Genomic DNA, 24,278 nt, shown 5'->3' with positions numbered 1-24,278 from the left:
TCGCCTTGCGCTGTAAACGCACACAACGATTATCGCTCAAGACCTTTTTGATCGTTAGGTCTAAACCAGGCTTAAGCGTGCTGCTGTATCTGGACTCGTCCTTGTGGTGCCATCATGTCTACAAGTCTTGCTTTTTGCTATTCTTTGCATGCGCCCCAGTTTGTAGGTGTTGCATTTCGGATTTATAATTCCATAAGGTACAGAATTCCACGTGATATCAGTAAAGAGCAGCAGATAACAAGATTATGAATGTGCGCTGGTAATATTGGATTAGCTTTGTAGTGGAGTACTGGCTGGAGAAGTGTCTGCTTGAATCATGTGGGAGCCGCCGGGAATTACTTTTCCCAGGCGTTTTACAGTATTTCCTTCTAACGTGAACTTTGTGTGATTTGGACATTTTGTATTTAGAATCCTTAATCTTTACCAAAGTTGGACTGAAACATAATAGAGGTTCTCGGGTGTAATGGCTGACTGCAGAGCGATGCGGGTCGAGGCGTTACTGATCGTTTAGGGATATCTGCTGGAGCCTCCTAACAAAACGGGCATTATCTGTGAATACAGTCACTACTACCATCGGGAACACAAAATACATTTATTGTGGACTCGGGCCAGTTCTCAGACTAGACATGCCTGCTGGCTTTGGCAAAATAGAAGGCTTGCACAAACATGCCATGTAATTGGAGAGAGAAGCGCTTCGATGACGCAAACTCGTATGCATGTGCAAGCATTGCTATGCAAGAAAAGCTTCATCTATGTGAATATTGACACGGCCTTCACACAAGTATCGAATAGGGCATGCTACAATGTTTCGAGGGTCTGGGCTTAGCACAAATTTTGTAACATTTATGGCAAAAAAAAAGGACTTCATAAATCCTCCCTCTATATATCCACGGAATATGCAATGACCCTGGTGGTGGAGAGACGGCCAAGCTGGCCAGGGTCATAGAAGTGAATGGGAGTTGGTCAGGTGGTGCAGCGTGGGATCTGCGTTAACACTGTAGGTCTCCGTATTATGTCTTCAGTACCTCTGCTGACTTTTTTACGGGACTTACGGAAATGGCACAGGCAAGTTCATTCAGCTGCTTCCCTAGTCAGTGCCTTCAGCAGGGACTTGATCTAGATGGATGTTCCACGTCTTGGAGTTGAGAATATGCCATGAGTTTTGGGTGGGAATCCCCCTATATGCAAATCCTACGCCCCCCGAAATAGTTCAGGGAAAACTTCAGCTGATCTTGTAAAGGGCAAACCTTCATAAAGCTGCGTCAACGGAAACATGTATGGCTCTCGGAATGCAGGGACACATGTAATCACTGCGATTTAATCCCTACGTTAAAACCACTCATTAAAAACCCGTCAGTCATCTAGATGCCACTAGTGTCTGTAGAGGTGTTTTTATCCTTGTGGTTTTTTTTGTATTTTGATCACCTAATGAACGTGGTTTAGGATCTGCAGGCAGAAACGTGTTTTTTGATACTTTTTTTTTCTGAGAAGTAGATCATTTTTACTGGCTTAAACTACTAATGGTCTATCCTCAGAATAGGCCATCAATAGTAGAGCAGTGGGTATCTGCCACCTGGGGCGCCCTCTGGTCAGCTGTGCTCTGGGGCGCCCTCTGGTCAGCTGTGCTCTGGGGCGCCCTCTGGTCAGCTGTGCTCTGGGGCGCCCTCTGGTCAGCTGGGCTCTGGGGCGCCCTCTGGTCAGCTGGGCTCTGGGGCGCCCTCTGGTCAGCTGGGCTCTGGGGCGCCCTCTGGTCAGCTGGGCTCTGGGGCGCCCTCTGGTCAGCTGGGCTCTGGGGCGCCCTCTGGTCAGCTGGGCTCTGGGGCGCCCTCTGGTCAGCTGGGCTCTGGGGCGCCCTCTGGTCAGCTGGGCTCTGGGGCGCCCTCTGGTCAGCTGGGCTCTGGGGCGCCCTCTGGTCAGCTGGGCTCTGGGGCGCCCTCTGGTCAGCTGGGCTCTGGGGCGCCCTCTGGTCAGCTGGGCTCTGGGGCGCCCTCTGGTCAGCTGGGCTCTGGGGCGCCCTCTGGTCAGCTGGGCTCTGGGGCGCCCTCTGGTCAGCTGGGCTCTGGGGCGCCCTCTGGTCAGCTGGGCTCTGGGGCGCCGTGCTTGTGCACAGAACTGATTTCTGCAGCAAACGGACAGCTCTGTTCCTCTGCAGTGGCCAGGCATGGTATTGCAGGCAAAGTTCCTGTTCTCTTCAATGCCTGCAATACCATGCCTGGCCACTGCAGTGAGAACAGCTGTCTGCTTTCTGCAAAAATCAGCTCAGTGTATGAACATACCAGCCCAGAGAACAGCTTATAGGGGAGGGTCCCAAGCAGCAGACCCTCACTAACCTACTATTGATGGCCTTTCCTGAGGACAGTCAATGGTTTACACCTGGACAACCCCTATTTAACCCCTTCATGACATGGCCTATTTTGGGCTTAAGGACGCAACAATTTTTGGCGGATTTTCTTCTCCGTTTATCAAAAGTTATAACTATTTTATTTTTCCGTCGACGCGGCCATATGAGGGCTTGTATTTTGCATGGCGAACTGTAGTTTTTATCGGTGCCACTTTTGGGTACATAGACTATATTGTAAAACTTTTATTTTATATTTTTTTGATAGGGAAAGAACGCATGAATTCTGCCATAGATTTTTTTTATTTATTTTTTTTTACAGCGTTAATCATGCAGCATAAATGAGACATTCCATTTTTTCTGCGGGTCGGTGCGGTTACAATGATACCAAAATTCTTACATTTTCTTTAGGTTTTCCCACTTTTCTGCAATAAAAACCCTTTTTAAAAAAAAATCTTTTTTTCTATTCTAAATTGCTGCATTCAAAGTCCTGTAACTTTTTTATTTTTCGATGTACGGAGCTCTATGAGGGCTTATTTTTTGCGAGACGAGCTGTAGTTTTTACTGGTACCATTTTGGGGTACATACGGCTTTTTTGATCACTTTTATTGCGTTTTTAGTTTTTGTAGCGTTTTTGTAGCGTTTTTTTCCGTGCACAGTCAAAAGCATGTGCAACTTGTACGTGTGGTTACGGACGCGACAGTACCAAATATGTGGAGTTTTATTTTTATTTTTACCTTTTTTTTTTTATGCCAATCTGAGAAAAAGCATTAAAAATGTTTTTTTTACTCTTCTTTTTTTTTTTTTTTTTTTTACATTTTTTTAATTCCTTTTTTTTAATCTTTGTTTTTTTTATACTGTTTGTGTCCCCCTGAGAGACTTTAACCACTGCCCTGATGATCCAGTCATAAGGCATTGCAGAGCTACTGCTCTGCCATGCCTTATCGCTTATACAGCGATCATAGGCATAGGTGACAGGCCGGGCTCTCGCTATGTTATCGCGAGAGCCGGCCGGAGACAGAGGGAGTCCGCTCCCTCTGTGAACTCTTTCCCTGCCGCGATCTACTTAGATTGCGGCAGGGAAGGGGTAAACAGCGGGGGGTGCATCTCTGATGCCGCCCCCCCCCCCCCCCCCCCGCTGTTGCAGTGGGACGCCGGCTGTGACTGATCATATGTGATCCCGCGCTATCTCCAGGACGTAAGTTTACGTCCTGTTGCGGGAAGTACCAGGCTGCCAGGACATAAACTTACGCCCTGCAGCGGGAACGGGTTAAGAGGGCTAGAACACCTGCTTTACAAAGGTCAGTTAGTTGAGTGGGGTCGCCCTGATCAGGAGGGTTACTCCAGTCAGGCAATAAGTGCCAGTACCATGTTTCTCCTACCTTCTGTACATTTCTTGACATGGATCCCTTTTGAATAGCTATGGCATACTGCTCTAGATATGGTTTTTTTGTACCTCTTGGCCCAGGTGATGTGCATTTTATATTTGTTTGAGGTGTTTTTAATATTTATAACTATTTTAATGTATAGTATATATCTTTAATTTGTTTCTTTTTTTTGTCAAATATTCACTGCACAAAACAAACAGGATAAAACTAAGGTCAGGCTCGCTCGAGCGGGTCGTATTCCGTATACGGGAGGCCTGTAGCAGATTCTGGCTGTGAGATCGGCCGGTGACACTGCGCACAGTGCGTAACTATTGGGTATGACCGCATCTGCAGGCGGTCATGCGCAGTATAGCTTTTTTCCTTTTTTGGCTTGTATTTCCCGCACCTTCACTTAGCCCATACGCAATGTGATTGTTAACGAGCTGCGGGCATATCTGCGACCATTGAGCACAATGGGCTCCGTGGTCATGGATTCCGCGGTAAAATGCAGCATGCTGGGATTATTCTTCCGCTCCTGGAATATGCACTTCGTACCCACAGATGTGAAGGAAACTACATGCCTTTCAATGCCCATGTATTACTGCGCAACGCCCACATGGGCCGTGATCGCGGAATCTGCAATTCAAATCCGGTTGTAAGAGATTGGTCTAAATTTTGTTATCCAGCCCCAATCTGTTTCTGAAACTTGGTTAGTGTTGTGTAAAAGCATAAAGCATCTTCCTCAGCTGCAGAGCCTGTGACGCCTCATAACAGGTTGGGGTAGCCTGTAAAGGTGATGGCAGAGGGGAGACCCGAAGCGGTGTCACGGGAGTGGGGAGATGGGAGAATAAGCCTATTTCTGGCGTTACTGCTTGGGGAACTGGTTTAACCCCTTGAGTGGCGGGTTTCCTACCACCCTGTCGTGCCCACCAGGGCAGGTTTTTTAAAATGGTCTAATCATTGAATTTCAACTAATTTTGCAGTTGCGTCTCAAGAGCCATAACTTTTTCATTTTTTCATTGACACGGCCATATAAGGGCTTGTATTTGTGGGACAAGTTGTGATTTTTTAAACGGGGGAGGAAAAAAAGGAAATGGGGAAAAAAGAAAAAAAGGGGCCATGTCATTAAGGGGTTAAATAATGTATTAACTTCTCTGGGTCATTACGACGCATGGATACCACATGTGTGATTGTATTTTTGATTTTTTACAAAGTAAAGGGAGACAAGTGTTTTTTATAATTTTTTTTTTAATATTTTTTTTTTACTTTTAAATTTTTTTTTTCTCCCTTTAGGGGACTTCCACAGGGACCCATCAGGACCCCCTGATCACATTCCGGGGGTCCGATGGTGACAGCCCTTTACATGCTGCAGTGACAGCCCTTTACATGCTGCAGTCACATAGACTGCAGCATGTAAAGGGTTAACACAGCAGAGATCGGAGGTTTTCTCTTATCTCTGCTGTAAGAGCTGGTACCTAGCTGTCCTCTGACAGCCAAGCACCAAGCTCTCCCTGCCACAGAGACCATCAGCTTGCTTCTGACAAGCCGATGGTCTCTATGGCAACCTGTAAACAAAGCAGGAGATTGCCGGCAGATCGTCAATATCTTCTGCTGGTTTTTCAAAGCCCTTGCACTGCTCTGTGTGGGTCTGTGCAGGCAGAGCACACTGCCACAGCTTGTGGCATTGTGCTCTGCAGCTCCCATAGTGATACATAGCCCGGAAATCTTCCGGGCTATATCACTATCGGCAATGGAGTTCGTCTCGGAAAATTTCCGGGCGTGCCACTCAAGGGGTTAACGGCGGACCTAGAACTCAGACAACCCCTAGAAAACATGAGTCTCGTATAAAGGCTTACCGACTCCACAGCTCTGGTTTACACCATCCTGTGCATATTGTAAATTGTGGGGCCTGATAAACCTTTTAACCTCCTTCTGTGGGCGGTTAAGATTAGCGAAACAAAACATGTCATTGCATCCTAAGAGCATAGTCACTTGTGCCACTCAATGCATGTATTGAAAGAAATTCCGAAACTAGTGAAGCTTTTTCTCCATTACCCCCCCCCCCCCCCCCCCCAATAAAATGGTGCAAGTAACAAATACACTTTGTCAAACAAAATCGTGCACCTAGAGTTGTCATTGTGCTTCAAAATTTGGCATGCAATTACATCTCGGGCAGATATGCAAATGATTAGAATTGTGGTGTCATTAGTCATTTTGCCACCTGAGGCCCTAAAAGTGGTTCCACCCTTGGCCTATATAAAGGCCCTCAGTCTACTTGTGTGTAATGGACCTCTTTATACCTATGTGGTTGCATCGTAGAGGCATCTAAAGAGATTTCACTCAGTTTAGAGTTTGAGAGGTGACGCATTATTGGAATGAGCGAAGTTGGTTGGTCATATTGACAAATTGCCCCCCAACTGGGCCGTTCTGACCAGACTGTTAAGGTGTTGGGACCAGTGGATGCATGAGGCCACACAAGGTGACCGGGCTTAGGACGCCCTTGACAATACAACCTGTATGGGGGACAATCTGGGACGCCAACTTCGACAGCATACGAGTTTGCTCAATTACAGGTCAGTGGTGACGGGTTGGCTCTTTCTGCACATGCGCTGTCTGGCCGGCAGCCAGCACATAACAGAGAATGAAGACTCCGAGAGCGGGTAAGCCTCAGGCCTCTGCAAGAGCACAGGTCCGCATCTCGCTGCGAGAATTCTCGGCCTAAGGCTGCAGGGCAGGCACACATCAATGCTTGCGCTGCAGCATCGGGGCAGCCGCCGTCTCGGTGCTGCGTCCCACCAGCCAGCTGTCAGCTCCGTACTGGCTGGCGCCTCTGTTGTCCCTGACGGCCGGTCCCCCGCTCACCACTTCCAATGCTGTTGCAGGCTCCGGTTGTGGTCCTCTGCCGAGACAGGTGGCTAGCTGCCGCCTCTCTGCTGCGTCCCAGGAGCCAGCTGTCAGCTTCGCGCCAGCCCCTGCCTCTTTGGTCCATGACCACCCCTCCAACTGTGCTCCATGACAGCAGGTCCCCTTCTCACCGCTCCCACTGTGCTCGATGAGGGCCGCTCACAGCTCCCAAAGCTGCCGCAGTCCGCGCTTGTGGTACGGCGCCACGGAAGCCCTTTTCTGGGAATCCTTAGTGGCCTTTCGTGACTTACAGGCCAACCAGCTGTGCAGCCAATCAGGTACAGGGGGTGTCGCCTCCCCTGTCAATCTTTGCTCCACCAGGACTTCCTGGTGGCGTCAAGATACAATAATACCAATAGAGCCTTCCTTTAAGTTTTCAGTTCTTCGTAATTTTTTTTTTTTTTTTTTTTAAATCCTCCTGTTTGCTCTGATATTGTAATTAACATTACTATCATTCTATCACATAACGTTTCATTTGATTCCAACAATTCACTCTAGGTGCTTGTGTTTTTTTGACTGAGTTTCTCCGACCCCCCCCCCCCCCCCCCAACTTCTACTGTATGAGTGAGATGCCATAATTAGACCCAAAGTTCTTTATGGGCCCATGGTAAGGGTTTCAGCAGAAAGCAGAGAACACCTTGCTCCCCTGTATACAGAAGAATGTAGCGGTGTAGTGGTGAACCCCTGGCGGGTGACCCAGCCGATCGGCGGTGTGCAGCAGGAAGCTGCCATGCTCTGTAATAGTCATAAATGAGCGTTTATGTGCCGTTCAGACCTGACCGGTGCTATTTGTGGACTGCAAATCTGTTTCCTTTTATGGTTCCATTGACATTCTTTAGTGAACTGTCATGACAAGGCCAAGCCTCATATCTGCTGGTTGGTAACACAGTAATTGTAACTCAATATCAGACTCTGTTAATAAGTAAATGGAAAACCACTTTAAGAGAACGTCTTATCTCGACTCCACAGCAAAGGTGTATGCTTGCTAGGCCGAGTCTTGGTCTGCCCCGGCTGTCTTCACCTTTACGGTATGCTCTCTGCAACCAATCCCAGGAGATCCTATGACAAGCCGCAGTGTGTGTGATGGACCAGGCTGTGTGTACAGAGGACAGACCCAATATATCCCATGTTGTCAATGGTGTTCTGACCTGTGATGTAATGTAATACTCCCAGAGTGTGCAGCAATGGAGGGAGGCTTGGGGTATGGGCACACAGAATAAGCTACTGTCTGTACACAAACTTATTATTTATTTATTTTTTTCCCAGGCAAGAAGGTCCGCAAATCAAATCCACATACTTGATTATACTTGCGGACGCCTATGTATCCCTATTGTATTCCGCAAATCAGATCCATCCGTGGACATTGGGCCTTAGTATTTGTAAGCCAAAATCAGGAGGGGGTTTAAACAGATGCATAGTTTTTATTATACATTTTCTCTCTGGGTTCTATTCCTGTTTTTGAGTTTCCCATCATTGATTCAAATGCTGCCATCTGAATGGGGTTCTAATTCTCAGACTATCTGACCTTGTGGGTATAGACTAGCTGCTATATCCTCTGCACACAGGAGAGCAGGAACTCTACGTAGCACAGCAGCATCATAGAGGATGGTGTACAGCAGTGCTGAGCAGTGTAGATGTGATTGCACATTTTGCTCACATGCACACGCGACCACCACCCCCTTTCCCTGTTGAGATATAAAAGGCTATTTAGTCTAATGAAGTACAGATCTGAGTGCTGCATTGATTGGCTGAGCCGCGGTGCTCAAGAACCAATAAGAGCAATCGCTTGCTGGAGGTGGGGTTTATGAACTGTTACCAGAAAGTGATGTTCTGTTAGCTGCTAAGGACTGAAGCAAAAGCGCCGGAGCTCCAGAGACCAGTGGGAGGGACCCGGATGGCGCCTGCTAGTTAAGTATAAGACCCCGTGCCTCTTTTGTGCAAAAACTAATATAATACGGGGTCTTATTTTGGGGGATGTCTTGTCTTTTTTGCCAATTATTGTAATGTATACATTAAGTTATATTTTAACAACTGTGATAAATCTTGATGCATACAGACTATATAGTTGAAGTACATCTGCTCCTTTTTGACTTTCGAAGAGGTGCAATTCACTACTGGTATTACCCTTTTATGCAGGTTTGTATTAGAAGCCTTTATGTAGCCATTGGTTGGCACATGTATTTGTGTTGCCCTGCTGGATTGTCAGCATGCTGCTGCTGAGTTTCTCTGACGGCCTTGATAATGTGTAGCCTCTTATCTGTATAGCCAACACTACAGACTCCATGACTTGTACTTGGAGGTGCTGGAATGCCCCAAGGTCTGCGTCCTCCGCCTCTTCTAGGAAGTGAAGCTGTGGTAGTCTGTAATTGAATGCTGAGTAAATCCTGCAACTCCAACCGCACACAAGTCAGTTTGTCATGTAGTACAAATGTCTGTCCAACCCTAGCTAGCTGCCAAGACCGTTCGACGGCGGCCCGTTTAGTCCTTACGGCACTTGCTTAAGGCCCCCTGCACACTGCAGAGATGGCTTACACATGCAGAATCCCACTCTGCCAGCAATGGGCCCGCGCGTACCTGCTCTGCCACCGGAGAATCTGTACTGCGGATGGACCCGGCGGCTCGCCGTCGCACATGCGCAGTACAAATTTTAAAAAAAATATTTTTTTCTCCACACTACCGCTAGACGATGACATGGAATCTGCGCCCTGTCCACAATGTACATTGCGGACGGGCCGTGGATCAGATTACTTCCATTGACTAAAATAGAAGCCGTCCGTGCGGAATCTACACAAAAATGGGGCATGCTATGATTTTTCCTCCATGAGTGGAAATAGCGAGTGACTTCGCTTGTGTGGAGTAAGCAGCGGAACTCTATGGTAACGGGGGGGATTTGCCGCAGATTCGCAGTACAGACGCTGACTGTGGATTCCGCAGCAAATATCTACCCGTGAGCAGGAGGCCTGAGGTTGGATATGCATTGGATTAGTTAAAAATCTGAATATGCTGGTGTGCAAGTAACCATTCTTCAAGGTGGTTTCAAACATGGCGTCTTCATCTTAACTCTTTTTTTTGGAGTAAATTTGTAACTCGCTACACAGTACCCTTCCCCCACCCCCACATAAGCATACACTAGCCTCTCCCCGCTCCTGTTGTGTCCCACAATGGTGTTTGGTCCTCTGTTTGCTTACAGACTGCAATCCCAGCCGGTTTAGAAGTCTTCTCAGGAACTGTAGCCAATAACCGAGCTCAGCCATCGAGCACCGAGCTGTTGTTGGCTGCAGCACCTATCATAGAATGGTAGATTTGGAAGGGACCTCTAGGGTCATCGGGTCCAACCCCCTGCTCAGTGCAGGATTCACTAAATCATCCCAGACAGATATTTGTCCGACCTTTGTTTGAACACTTCCATTGAAGGAGAACTCCCCACCTCCCATGGTAACCTGTTCCACTCATTGATCCCCCTCACTGTCTAATATCTAATCTGTCTCTCCTCCCTTTCAGTTTCATCGCATTGCTTTTAGTCTTTCCTTGTGCAGATGAGAATAGGGCTGATCCCTCTGCACTGTGACAGCCCTTCAGATATTTGTAGACGGCTATTAAGTCTCCTCTCAGCCTTCTATTTTGCAACCTAAACATTCCCAGATCCTTTAACCGTTCCTCATAGGACATGATTTGCAGACCGCTCACCATCCTGGTAATTCTCTGAACTTGCTCCAGTTTGTCTGTCTTTTTTATATCGGGGTGCCCAGAACTGGACATAGTATTCCAGATGAGGTCTGACTAAGGAAGAGTAGAGGGGGATAATGACCTCACGTGATCTAGACTCAAACAATCCCAGAATTGTTTGCCTTTTTGGCTGCTGCATCACATTGTTGACTCATGTTCAGTCTATGATCTATTAGTATACCCAAGTCTTTTTCAGATGAGCTGCTGCTTAGCCCTATTCCTCCCATTCTGTATGTGCTTTTTTTCATTTTTCTTGCCCAGATGTAGGATTTAGCATTTCTCCTTGTTAAATACACTGCACTGTACACTTTGTAGCACCTGGTACCATAGCTCTCTCGGCTTGGTCCTATTTATGTGGAACGATCCCTGGCCCACTCCGCCTCCATTCACTGGGCGATGCTCGTTCCTGTGTAAAAGCATAGGGACTGTTATCCCTGGGACGACCCATCTGGTATCTGTGCCCAACCGGTCACCCTGTGTAAAAGGGCCATTAGACTGCAGGCTCACTATGCAGTGATATGTGCAGTATGCAGAAGACAAACCGTGCAAAAAAGTGTCCCCAAAGTCGTACATGGCCTTCAGCAACCTCTCCATGTTTGTTAATGGTGGCTAATACTAGTGGCCCAGTCTTGGGGCTCGCTCTGTACTCCCAGATTTCAGCACTGAAGGATAAAAAACTACATCTGAGTAAAACCCAGGGTGTCTTCTAAAACAGCCTCTTCCGCTCATTGTACTTCTCAGTTGCTTGTCACAAGGAAATCTCTGCTGTGATTATAGGACAAATGACACAATAGAAAAGAATGTGGTCTATCAAGTTGGATTTTACTCCTTGTTGCCCTTTGACACGGCCACACCTGTGCGGGAAGGCTTGCTGCAAGCGATACAGGTTATTGAAGTGCTAGATTACCCATCGATATTATTACACTTCTGGTGATACATATACCTCATTCTGCAGTGACCGTATCTTCCTGTGTGGCGGGTATGTCTAGGCTGCTGATGGGAGTCACTGAAGTGTCCTCTGATCGCAACATACTGTCGTACTGGCAGCTTAATCCTGGTGGTTTAAACATTAGTAGCAAGTTGCTAGGATATGCCATCAGATAGGTAGTGCCAGTACTCCCTTCTATCCTCAGACTGAAGCGGGCATAACGGTGCCACCAGCAGTGCGGGAAACCGCAGCGTGGTTCCACTTATTCCAATCACCGACCCGCCAAACTCTGCAGCACCGACCGCTGCCGCTACTGCACTTGTAAGGTCATGTCGTCGGTGTTGTAGTTTACGGTGATGGGGAACAGTATTTCTTCTCCCATTGTTCCCACTATAAATGGGAAGCAGAGATGATTGTCTGATTTGTGGCCAAGATCTGCTTGTGGCCCCAGCCTATTGCTTGGCGGCGGCTCAGATTAGTGGTAGTTCATAGGATAATCCTGTTACTTTTGTACAATACATTTGACACACCCGTAGCTAGGTGAGGCTGCCTCATCGGTTCTGGTTTGTCTCCCGTCTAGCTATATACACAGTCATTGGGCTCGACAGTGACATTCTGCAACTAGAAGCCATCAGCCTATTGAACCAGGTGACTGCGAAAAACATTAATGGGATTGTCCAAGGTATTTTTTTATACACTTGTGCTCCCCTGCTCCTAACTGTGCCTTGATTGATATACATAACGTGCTGGTGCTCCAACGGCACGGCATCTGACAAGTGACCTCACCGGCTCTTCTGGTCATGCCTTGTTACAGGAGGTCACTGATGACATCCTTGTTGGACTTCCTATTGGCTGCAGTGGTTAATTGATGTGTCTGCTGCAGACAAACTGAAAACAAGCCACTGGAGGACCAGAGCAGAACTGGTGGTGGTGGGGGGGGGGGGGGGGGGGGTGTTGTTACCCCCCCCCCCCCCTTACCAGAGCAGCACTGGTGGTGGAGGGGGGGGGGTGGTGTTCCCCCACCACCACCAATGCAGCACTGGTGGTGGAGAGGAGGGTGGGGGGTTGTTCTCTCCCCCCACTGCCACCAATGTTTTACATCAGAAGCCCCCTCTAACGGCCCGGGACCTCTCTTACACTATTAAAAATTTATTTTCACACTTGCAATAATTTTTACGTTTTTTTTCCCACCTGCTTTTGTCTACAGCCGTACCCTGGAGGACTGAAGTTTTTTGCAGAATCTGTCAGACTGACGGGCTGTGGGAGGGGTGATCACAAGCCAATTACAGCAGGGGAGGGAGTGTTACATATACAAGTATACATCAGTTGGCCAAGAAGGCTTTTATTAGAGCTAATGATATCCTGAGATGCAGCGGGAAACGTCAGCCTCCTTCTGTTATGTAACAGCTGACATTTTGCTGTGGCTTTCACACCGTGTACAAACCTTCATACATCCGTTTTTGGGGCTTCTGCATCATAAAATTCATAATGGTTTTATAAGCATATTATATATTTTTTTTCTGTTTGCACACTTTTGAGAGGCGGTTTGTTTTTCTCTATAGAGAAGCCTATGGGCAAACGTGAAGAACCAATCGTAGAGCAAGCTGTGTTTTTTGAAAACGCACTATAGACCCAAAAATGCACCAAAACAAAGGAGACGTGCCACAAAACTGTTTGCCATAAGTTTCCTAACATAAACGATCCCCATCTAACATCTGGATGCACTATTTCTAAACTTTAACTTCTTAGTGACTACCAATGCGTCTTTTTACTGACCTCGCTAATGGGATTTTAATTAGCATGTCTTTTTAAGGCGGTGGCTTGCTGAGTGGCGACAGCCAGGCTCCTGCTCAAACCATCAAATGCAGTGAAACCTCAGAGCCTAGCAGTTTAACCCCTTACATGCCTTAATAGCAACTGCACCATGAAAGCAGATAGGGGAAAGGGGATCATTTTGTCACCCATTGGCACGCCTGCCGTGTAAGGTACCAATGGTATATGGTTGTTTTTTTGTGTTTTTTGTGCAAAAGTAGTAAAAAATACATTTAATAAATGTATATGAACTTTGTATCTCAGTAAAGGCTTATTCACATAGACATCTATCAGCCAGGTTTTCACGCGTGGGAGATATATGCTGCCCCTCTCCAAGAGAGAGGCAGGACAGGGTGGGAGCTACTCCGCTCCTCATCAGCCCCTCGGCAGCGCTGCACCCCAAAACCTCCCTCCATTAACCCTTTGCAATCCAAATGGATTCAGGGTTTCCTAGGGGGGCTTTCTCTTTCTGCCATTATACAATGGCACCATCTGCTGGCTAGAGCCAGTACTGCGGTATACAACATGCTAGAGAGACCCCGACAACAGAGCGGCCAGTAATATACAGTAAGAATACCCTGCCGGACGTCTTCTGACATCAGAGCTGTACAGCCTTTAATCAGAATGTCTTCAGACATCAGACAGTGGATTGGAAAGGGTTAAAACTCAAACTCCATGATGTAACTACTGTATGTCATGGAGCGTTAAGGGGTTAAACCAATAAATGGGCTTGTCACTGGGGGGTTAGCTGCAGTAAAGCAGCATGCTTCCTCAGGTCTAGCTCGCAGGGTCTTTAGAACTGTTGAAGCTTTCCCAATGTGGATTCAATCCGTGGCAGAACTTGGGTAGAAGCTCCTGCCGTAGGAACTACAGTGCTGATGGCTATAGCCTTCCATCTAATGGCCTGGCCTTGTGTGGAATCTGCCACAAATCTACCGGGTCAAGGGGCCTAAGGGCTGCAATTTAGTTTTGGAAAGCCCCTTTAAACCTGAAAGCCCCCCTGTGTGACTAGCCGTGTGGAGTCGTCTCTGCAGTTTCGTGCTCGTTACTCCTGACTCGTCTTAGTTCATCCTGCACTGTAATTATAACAATAAGAGCCTTCAATTTTCACCCACTCAGCATTTTGCATGACTAATATATATGATTTCACTGTAGGGTATTGTCTGATCCTGCTGCCTTCCGTTAAAGTGATGGGCACGTCTAGCCCAACCTCCTCTACATTGAAGTATGTGGTTCTCGCAGGCCATAACATGCTAATGACCCACCTTGCTGACTCCTTATCCATTATTGACCATCAGGGCTAGTTCACTTATTTGCTTACTTGCACCATCTGATTTCCAGTATGAATGACGTTTTGTCTCGCAGGACAATAAAAAATGTATCCAGCGGTTTCCTTCTCCAACACCGAGTATTAGATAAAGATGTGTTCAAATTAACCCATTGTGATGGCCTGTTTTGAGCCTTAGATGTTCCCTTTATTTTTTTTGCCCCACTCCTGGAAACTGGTTTTAATGTTTCTGTTCCGCAGTATAAAGGGGTGTTCACACACGGCAGATTTTGGTGGGGATTCACGGAGCATTTTCTGCTGTGGATTTTGACATGCGTCCGCACCGGTGACACTGATTTTGGTGTGGGTTGGGGTGGTTTCACATCTACATCGGAACCTGCGGCCGGAGCGTCTGTCACAATTGCGGCTGAAAATGGAAAAAAAAAGCGCGGCATGCAGCCCTTTGTCTTGTGTCTAAAAGCTGGTGGACCCCGTTAGTCAGTAGGGTCTGCCCAGCGCTGTTCTGTTCCATCAAGAGACAATTTGCTCACCAAACGGAGCAGGAAAGTGGAATCTTCAAGGCGGATGTGAAAGCAGCCTTAAGTTAATCGGATGCGTAAATGCACCCTGGCGGTACGTTCACACGGTGGAATCCGGCATGGAATTATCATGCAGATTTTGCCTCTAGAACTACGACCACAAACTGCTACACGTGTTTCAGCTGCAGATTCACATACACATTTAACCCTGTCAGTTGGCTAAATCTGAGGCATATCCACATGAAAGTGACATGTTACTACTTCACACAGAAACGTGTTGGGTTTTTGCCCCTTCACAAGTCTGCGCAAGAATCTGTGGCAGAATAACTGGTTTTAGAGGCTCATTCCACGTGGAAAATTCCATGCCCGATTCTACCATATCAACATATCGTAAAGTGTGTTTTAATGGCACTTGAATTCCGCTATCTCTAGAGGTCCTATTAAATGGAGGTACTGGTGTATCTTGACACCACCGGAAGCTAGGGGTGTGTCAGTTGTCACCAGGAGTGAACGCCCCTGTCACACCCCTAAGTTCTGATAGGCTGAGAAGATACAGCGCAGCCTAACTATTGGCTACACCCACCACTTCCGGTGGCGTCAAGGTACACCAGTACCTTAAATGGAGAGGCGGTGCACAGACATAACCATTTCATGCATCCCTGACCTGCAGTTGTAATACTGTGTGAGTTTTTTTTCTTTAACACTCCCATAGAGAATAATGGGTGATTGTCGCATCAGAATCGCACAGAAATAGGACGTGCTGCGGTGTATAATAGTCACTTGTGTGTACTCGCCCATCTCACAAGTGGACAGAACTTGCATGTGAAGATCACAAATTGAGAAAGGGGAATTGAAACGCATTGCGTACTTTATTTGTTACCCTACCTTTGTAAACCCACTCTGTTAAACCTGCTTTCGGACTAATTAAAGGCATCAAACATAACTTCCACTGCTGCTTATACTCCATTTAGGGGGGTCTCGAGGACCATGAGACCTCCCTCAGAAGTAAGTTAAACTTCTATCTTTCTCACAAGTTGCTTAACTTAGTCTGCTACCTTCCTTATGAGCGCTGGCTCTTATATACCTCGTCCTTACGTTCTCACGGTGTACAATGTATCAGATGAGACCCTTGTCTGTAGCAGTCTTCATACGGTGCGGTCATTGGATCCTCGGCTGCACCCTGCTGTATGAGGATCTCTGTGCTATACTGTAATCTTTAGATCCTTCAGACTTTGTAGAAGCTTGGATCTCCTGTGAAGAACTCGACGCTGAGAGTAGCCAGATACTGAGCAGAGTCAATTATTCAGTATAGGAAGGCCAGGTGATGCCATCTTTGCACAGGCTTTAGTATAATACACGGCAAGTAGCTTTATAATTACCTGTGCGGATTTAATAATCTGCAACACTTTAATTGGAGCCAAGTATTTCCATGTAGACGTTTGTGAAGCCCTAATCCTAAACTGACCGTGTGTAACCTGCTACACACCAAAGCTTGTACTCCTTGCCTTCGAGACGAGACTATCCGCTCAGCATGCCGCCTGACTCCGCAGATAGGTACGAGGCAGGGTGGTGGTGCTGCAGTTATCAGTGGGCGGCAAGTAGCAAAGAGGTCTGCAGTGAACTGATAACTGCTGGGTGTACTCTTCACCAACTAATTCTTGTATGTATGTGTATATATATGTCCAGCTGAGGTGTTTTTTTAAACATTAATGGGATATTTTGGGGCTCTGTGTTTTTTGTTTTTTTTAAAATTTTGTCAAGAATATTGGAAAGCATGATGGAAACCCTGAAGGACCCCTTTAATGTAAGTGGGAAGATCTGTTTGGGGTTTTTACTTTCTCCCCATGTTTGTGGGGGTTTCTTCTAGCCACTTCCCTTTTTTTTTTTTTTTGCTTTCACACTTCAAAAATATACTAATGGGTTCATGTGCTTTTATGTCCTCCTGGAGCAAGCGTTAGCGGCGCGGTACTGTAAGAACAGCTAGCAATAAAATAACTTTGTAGATCATGCAGGAAGCTAGGGATTGCAGACATTGACTCCTGCTGTCCCTAAAAAGCAATATAATACACTACGCAACAATCCTTTATGGTGCATTCAGGCGGTGTGGTTGAAAATATGAGATTTTGCTGCAAGGTTGTTTTTTTGTCTTTTTTAGTGCAGTTTTAACTGTTCCTCAACCACTTGGTCTGTATACAACATAAGGTCCTCTCCAGCTACAACACGGTCTACCAGTGGTTTTCACTCTCCCTTAGCCTTTTCTCAATAACCTAAGGGTCCTTCTACATGGGACAGTTGTCATCCCAAATTGTGGGAATTTTAGTAAAAAGTAAGTCCGCCTTCACAGGTATGGAAAAAATCTTTAGCCTTTATTAATAATCAGTATCACAGCATAATAACTTGGAACGCGTTTCGGTCAGCGTCCGACCTTGTTCAACCTATGAGGCCGCTTGTCTTCTGCATCCAGCTGTTCTCTGATTGGAGCGCTCAGCTGGTATACAGTGGAGCGCGACAAGCGGGGCCACTTGTCTTCTGTATCCAGCTGTTCTCTGCTCGTATTGCCCGGCTGTTATACAGCTGAGCACTCCGAGCGGCGTGTGCAGAACACATCTGGACCGCTGTGTTCTTCATACCCTGGCTGTTTACAGAGCACTCAGCTGGTATACAGCTGTGCGCTTTGTGAGGGGTATGCAGAACACAGCTGGACCGCTATGTTCTTCATACCCCACCTGTCTTCAAGGAGCGGGATACAGCTGAAACAATAGTATCAGCTGTATCCTGCTGTGAATCTCTGATAAGGCTGATTGTTGTCTTTCAGCATGCAAAGGACGGCTTTGAGCAATTTTTTTTGTTTGTTGCGAGAAACGTTGTCTAAACCAGCCTTATGACACTACAAATGGGCAGCACTGGCGAGTCAAAGCTGGTGTAGTGTCTTAGACTAATGATGCTATTATGTATAGTGTGCCTCAGGTAGTCGGAGAAGCTGGGTGTGGCCATCCTTGTTTCTCCAGACCTGGAGAGTTCCTTTAAGATCTTCTGGGCCAATCTTTCTTCAATAAAGATTCTAAGGCCACTGTTGCTCATGGCACCAGTGTTTTGCCGCGCGCCCTATCATTGTGATGGGTAACGAGGTTCTTAAAAAACGCAAAAATGATCCAAAATAGAGTGGACACCGCTTAGAAAATGCCGTGTTTGAGCACATTGTACCGGGATTACCGCGATGTTCAAAATGCTGCGGTAATCGTGGGAGTGCGGCCCAAGGGGTCTTCAGACGAGCCGATGAGCGAGCGATGTCACTGCGAACGCCTTCGCTCTCATGTAGCCTGTTGAGAGAGGCAAGTGCATCGTTGGTTCGCTCAAACAAGAATCGTTCAGTCCCTGTATGAGTGAATAGGGGGACTGAATGATTTAAACCGAACGAGCCGACGATGACTTTTATGTCTACATCGAAAATTTGTTCTCGTTCCTCCTTGGCTTGTATTTAGACATGATGATGATTCACTTTTGCTCGTTTAAATTTTTTTTTTTAGCAATATCGTTATCTCTAAAAGCGCCTCAGTCCTTAGTCGTGCCGCAGGGCAACATTGCTAACCGTAGTGCCACCAGTTGACTTGCCTCTCGGGGATGTTGGTGACATCCATTTGTTTCTCCATGTAGACATTAGTTGGAGCCGCATGCTGCTGCGATCACCGGATCCTGCTGTCTGCCCTAAGAGCCAATGGCTTTCTTGTTTTGCTTTATGTTCTGGGTGACCGTTACGTTGTCGGTGTGTACACAATATTTCCTGTATACCCCACTCCAGTGTTTAGTGTAGGCCATATTGTTGGAGGGCAGGTTTTGGGCAGTTTTCAGACATGTTCAGCTGTCCGTTGTTGGGGTGGATTAACAGGTGTAGTTTTTGTACAGTTTTTTTTTTTTTTTTTGTTGGTGTGCAGTTTTTGAAGCCAAAAGCAGGGGTGGTTCCAAAAACGTTGTATTTTATTCTTTAATTTTATGATCCTCACCTGGTTTGGGCTTAAACTGCATAAGGAAACCTTCACCAAACCTGCAGGTGAGAATTTTCTTCGGTCTTACCTGGGTGTGTGCAATTTACTTCCTGTGCATTTTACGTAAAAATAAAATAAAAATTCAGCATGTAACTGCAATAGGGTGGATGGAAAAAAAAATTGCGCTCTCATGCCGTGACAGTGCGTGTTTTTTTTGTTTTTTTTTATGCACTTAACTTGAATGCGCAATTCTCTGAGTGACAAATTGTAGCATGTCCTGTTCTAACAAACTATCGGACCATGGAGAGAATAGCAAAAAGCACATGTGAAGAAGCTGACTTCAGCGGGTCCACGATCTGTCAGACAGCACTCTGATGGTAATATCGTGGAGACTCTGGTCAGGCTGGGATGCAGCGGCACTCTGTATATGAAATGGGTAGTGCTAAAGACAGCCGATCAACCACAACCCGTGCAGGCAGCATTTATTTATTTTTTTGCACGCTTCTATTCTGGTCCGATTTCTCAATCGATAGGACATGTTGCACTTTCGTGTTAACATGGACCAATGACTAATGGGTGATTGTGCTGTCAGTGTGCAGTCAGTTGCGAACATGCCCAGCACATGGGTGTGGAAATCGCTCATGTGAATAAGCCTCAACACTTGTATTCTTGTACCTGGAAAAGGTCAACATAACACGGCAGACCGCCTCCTCAACTGCCCCTAAATCTGTCCCTCCGCTTGTCATCGAGCCGATTCCTCTGGGGTAAGCTTCGTCATTCTAGATCTGAGCGTCCGCCTTCCCTAAGGCAATAACGGAGGAATTATTGGCGATCGGCTGACTTTTCCAGGACCGGTTACACTTGACAAGCCGTTGAGGCGGTGATTTTATATTTGCTAGTGCGCGGTGTTGGGTAGCAGTGCCGTCCGGCGGCGTACAGTGTAAACCGCTGACGGGGACGTTTCCGTCGCATTAATTCATAGAACATATGTGTCCCCTTTTTTTGACATTTCACTAAACATTTTTCTGAGCCTTTCAGAAGCAGTCATTAGCCGCTGAATGCTCTTCCATCCGAGCGACTTTACTTTTGACCTCTCTTGACCTCCTGCGGCTTTTCTAGTAGAGAACGGTTTTGTCTCGGCGTCCAACGGTTGGGGCCGCGGCTCCGTATGTGCTAGCGCTATTGTAGCAATCTCCATGGCACTAATTCGCCAGTCTCCTAGCACTTGACCACACGCTTCTATCTGGATGGGGCATCTTTCTTCCTTTTGTGTTTGATAGTTTTTAATGAAAAGGTCTTTCTGGGCTTCTCATGTGCAGTCACTTTTAGATAACTAGTTGCTAAGGATTATGGGATTTGTCTGTGCGGAATGCAGGCTTTTTTATAGCGCTCAGCAAGGCAGACATAAGTGCCTAATATTTAACATGCTGACTCATCAGATTTTAGTGCGCTCTTTTAATGGAATTAAACACAATTCCTATGTTTTTGTCAGTGATGTCGGAGGACCTCATTCACATCTTCAGACCATCTTATCTATAGTCTGTGGCTATAGGGAGAATGTCAGACTGAAGAGGTGGAACGTAAAGGTTTATGTAGACAAAACGTCACTTTTGTATTATGTTATATTACTTTTAAAAGTGTTTTGAAAGTAATTCATCTGTAGTATTGAAGGGAACTTGTCCCTTCACCAAAGCACCATAAACTAGGCGATGGATGGATAGAACACAGCTTCCTGTCACCTTCATACGTTAATTTATGGTGCTTCAGGCAGGTGACACGTTCCCTTTAAGTACAAAGTACTCCTTTTTGTTATGTTTCATCTATACAATGGCATGCCAAAAGTCATGGGACAAAGTAATCTGGCCTTAAAAAACTCCTTTAACCCAGCAAAGTGCAGAAACTCAACGTGGCATTGATTCCACAAGTAGACTTAAGACGTCTGGAGGGAGGTTGTGCCACGCCGCCTGGATAGCTACCCATAGATCTATGTAGGTGCAGGATCTCTGGTGCAAATAGACTTCATTGACCCATCCCATAAATGCTTGATTGGCTCATGTCGTTCGAGCGTGCAGGCTACATCATTTGTAGGGACTCTACAGAACTCATCTTGAACCAATGTTGGACAGTTTGCGCCACATGGCATGGTGCATTATCCTGCTGGAATTGAAGGGGTACACAAAGTCAATGAAGGGCTGCAAATGGTCACCAAGCAATGAAACCTAGGCGGAGCTGGTCCACAAGCCTGCACAGTGCCTTGTTGACAACTGGGGTCCGTGGCTTTCATAGGGTCTGACGCACAAACCCTACAATCGGCCTGAAAAAATTGGTACCGTGACTCATCAGACCACGCCACATGTTGCCAGACCTTTCTAGGGTACATTTGGCAACCTCACAAGCCCGGGTGAGGCGCTGTGTCCGGTGTCCTCTGGTGGGTCTTCTGCTCCTATATCCTATGGAAGCTACAGAACACTGCACAGGATATACATGTAGGGCTCCTGCATTGGATGGGGATGCAATTTCTGTTTGCACAGACAATTCTAGCCAGACACCGCCAGTCGTGGTCATTAAGCACCCGTGGTGGCCACTGCACTGTTCAGTTCTGTTCCCAGTACACACGGATCTATTTGATTTATGCCTGAGGAATAATCCTGAGAGATTCAAAAGCTCCCAAAACGTCATGTATTTTTGTTAGCCAATAAAAGGTATATCTACAAGATTACTTGGCCAGGTAAACTCTGTACAACGCTCCCATTCATTTCAATGGGGCTGTTCCCATGAGCATCAAAACTTCAATGTTCCAATTTGATGTATGTTCTATCCTTGGCCGTTTTCAGCCCTGAGTCGCCCATTGAAATGAATGGGCAGCGGTTTCGCTGCTGAAAACTTGGCACAGCTTGGTACCACATTTTTGGCAACTCTAAAAGCAAGTGCTAGCAGCACAACCTTAAAGAATAGGAAAACTCTTCTAGCTGCTGCCATCTGGGTCCCCGCCTGTGTTCTCCAGAGCTCCGGGTAGGCTGCTGGGCACTTGTCAAGCCGACAAAGCATCTATTGCTAGTGACTGGGATTGAAATCCCCGCCTCCCAGCAAGAGATTTCTCTGATTGGTTCAATGAATAGCTGATTGGTGCATCCAGCGCTGGCTGTGCTTGGCTGAGCCTGCTGACACTCAGCGGGCTCAGCCAATCAGAGCAATTTCTTGCTGGAGGTGGGGGTCTTCAAAACCAGTCATTAGCAAAAAATCCTCTGTCAGTGGTGACAAGTTCTGGGAGCTCTGGAGAACGGCAGCAGGGACCCCGACCACGCCAGCTAGGGGAATATTTTTTAATTTTTTTTTTCCAGCATCCTTGGCTGCGTCTTCATCTGTGCTGAAAATACAGCCAAAACGTTGTAAAAAATGCATGACCATACTGCTAAAACCATAGAGTTGTGAAAACTCTGCATTTCTGCCGCTGTGAGGGAGGCCTAACACGGTACCAAACTTTTCATTACACTGGATTGAGGAATGTTAAATTTCCGCACAACTTCGGTTATGTCCCATCCATCTGGCACCTTCTATCATTCCTACTTTGAACTCTGATAATTTGTCTCCTTGGCATGACCATTCTGCTCAGTGTTCAACCTCACTCACAGGGTAAAAGCTCACAACTTACACAGGTGTGGGTGACCCCCTAAGCTTGTCACCTGAGTTAACTCCACTTCATAATGTTACATACTGCTATCCCATGACTTTTGGCATGTCAGTGTATTTGAATAGTTTGTTTCCTTTTTCTCTCCTAATATATTCAATGAGGAATAAATTATCCTATATCCACAGTAAAAATGAGCAGGCTAAATGGGCTAACCTGTTCCATCACTAACATACTCTCTAAAGTGACTCTTTGCCCTGATACACAATTCTAGGCTGACTGCTGCAGTTTGGTTGTCTTCTTCTAGTTGGACTAGCCTTTTTTTTTTTCTTTTATAAAAATACATATCCACAGCATGGCTAGAGCTGAGTAATCCTGGCGATCTGTGACCACCACTAGGGGGTGCTTGCCGCATACAGCTGAAGCAGTCTGTGTATAGAAGTATGCGGTAATCTGTGTTGCCTCTCCATTGACGTTTATAGGTAATGGAAATCTGCTCCTGTCAGGATTTTTATGGCTACTCTTTAGCAGTGGGAAGAAAAGAACTGGATTTGGAATTCTGTAACATAAAAACTTGAACCCCCTTGCAGATATATTATGAAATTAATGTATGTCGAACCAGAGATCAGCCATGTTGAAATTCAACTGTCCAGTCCTCCTCTCCCCCATCATCTGCTGTGGGGGAAGAGTTTGTATGTACACAGAACACACGAGCTGACCAGTGGGTTCGGACCAGGGGCGTAACTATAGAGGATACAGGGGATGTGGTTGCACCCGGGCCCAGGAGCCTTAGGGGGACCATAAGGCCTCTTTTCTCCATATAGGGAACCCAGTACTATGACTAAAGCATTATAGTTGGGGGGCCCTGCTACTAGTTTTGCATTGGGGCCCAGAAGCTTCAAGTTATGACTCTGTGCAGCATGGTTTAGGTATGGGTACGGGTACAGAAACAGAGGGGGGCCCCATCTCACATTTTGCATCAGGACCCCTGAGCCTTTAGCTACGCCCCTGCTTCAGACAATACACGGCTAATGTACGGCCAGCCTTGCGCCATGTTCACAGAACCTGTGGACTTTGTAGATTTTTACCCAAGAAATGATTTACACATGGATTGCCCCCATTGTAAGTCAAAGATGCTTAACCCAAGGCTTTTCAGTGCGGAGTCCATCGCAATAACAAACAATGCTGTGGATTTTGAATTTACAGCACCGTCATCATTCAATATTTTTCGGTGTGCCTGAAATGGGGTATAAAATTCCCGTTGACCTGCATTGCCGGCAGAATGTTGGCTGGATCCGGAGTACCAGGGTCTTCAATTGCAAAAACTCAACTTTGTTTCCTTTCCCAGACCTTTTCATCTTTATTTTTTTTCGGTCTATTACCGCCATGCACTGTTAACTAAGCCCAAAGTGTTCTCCACTTAAAATTTACTTCCTTGCCAAACTACTGAATGGAGTTCTCCCATTGGATTTAATACCAGCAGTGCCTGCACCACCAACTCAGGCTGCTCTAAAGACTGTCCAGCTGCTTCGTGCGCTATCGATACTGACAGCAGTGCATGGAATAGGCTGATTAGTGGTGAGCAGCCAGCAACAGAAAAAAATGCCCAAAGTGTCAGACCACCCCTTTAGAAAAATTAAATAAACACCTTTGCTAAAACAAGTTCAAAGGTGTTTGTAGAGTGTTTTGTTTTTTTTTTTTTTCCTTTTTTTTAAAAAACCTGTCCCCCTAACCATAAAATAGTCATTTATTCTCCTTTCCTTGGGTCCTGTAGTTTTGGTCCTGC

General features: G+C 46.4%; 1 protein-coding gene across 1 annotated transcript in view; it reads left to right on the top strand.

The window, feature by feature from the left end:
* STK26 (serine/threonine kinase 26) overlaps nt 1-24,278 on the top strand; it is a 73,026-nt gene that overhangs the window by 19,796 nt on the left and 28,952 nt on the right. The gene's annotated exons all lie outside the window — the stretch shown is intronic.

This window comes from Eleutherodactylus coqui, chromosome 10, assembly GCF_035609145.1.
Source record: "Eleutherodactylus coqui strain aEleCoq1 chromosome 10, aEleCoq1.hap1, whole genome shotgun sequence".
NCBI classification, from domain to species: domain Eukaryota; kingdom Metazoa; phylum Chordata; class Amphibia; order Anura; family Eleutherodactylidae; genus Eleutherodactylus; species Eleutherodactylus coqui.
The sequence above is the reverse complement of the archived record's forward strand: the minus strand, read 5'-3'. Positions and strand labels throughout refer to the sequence as shown.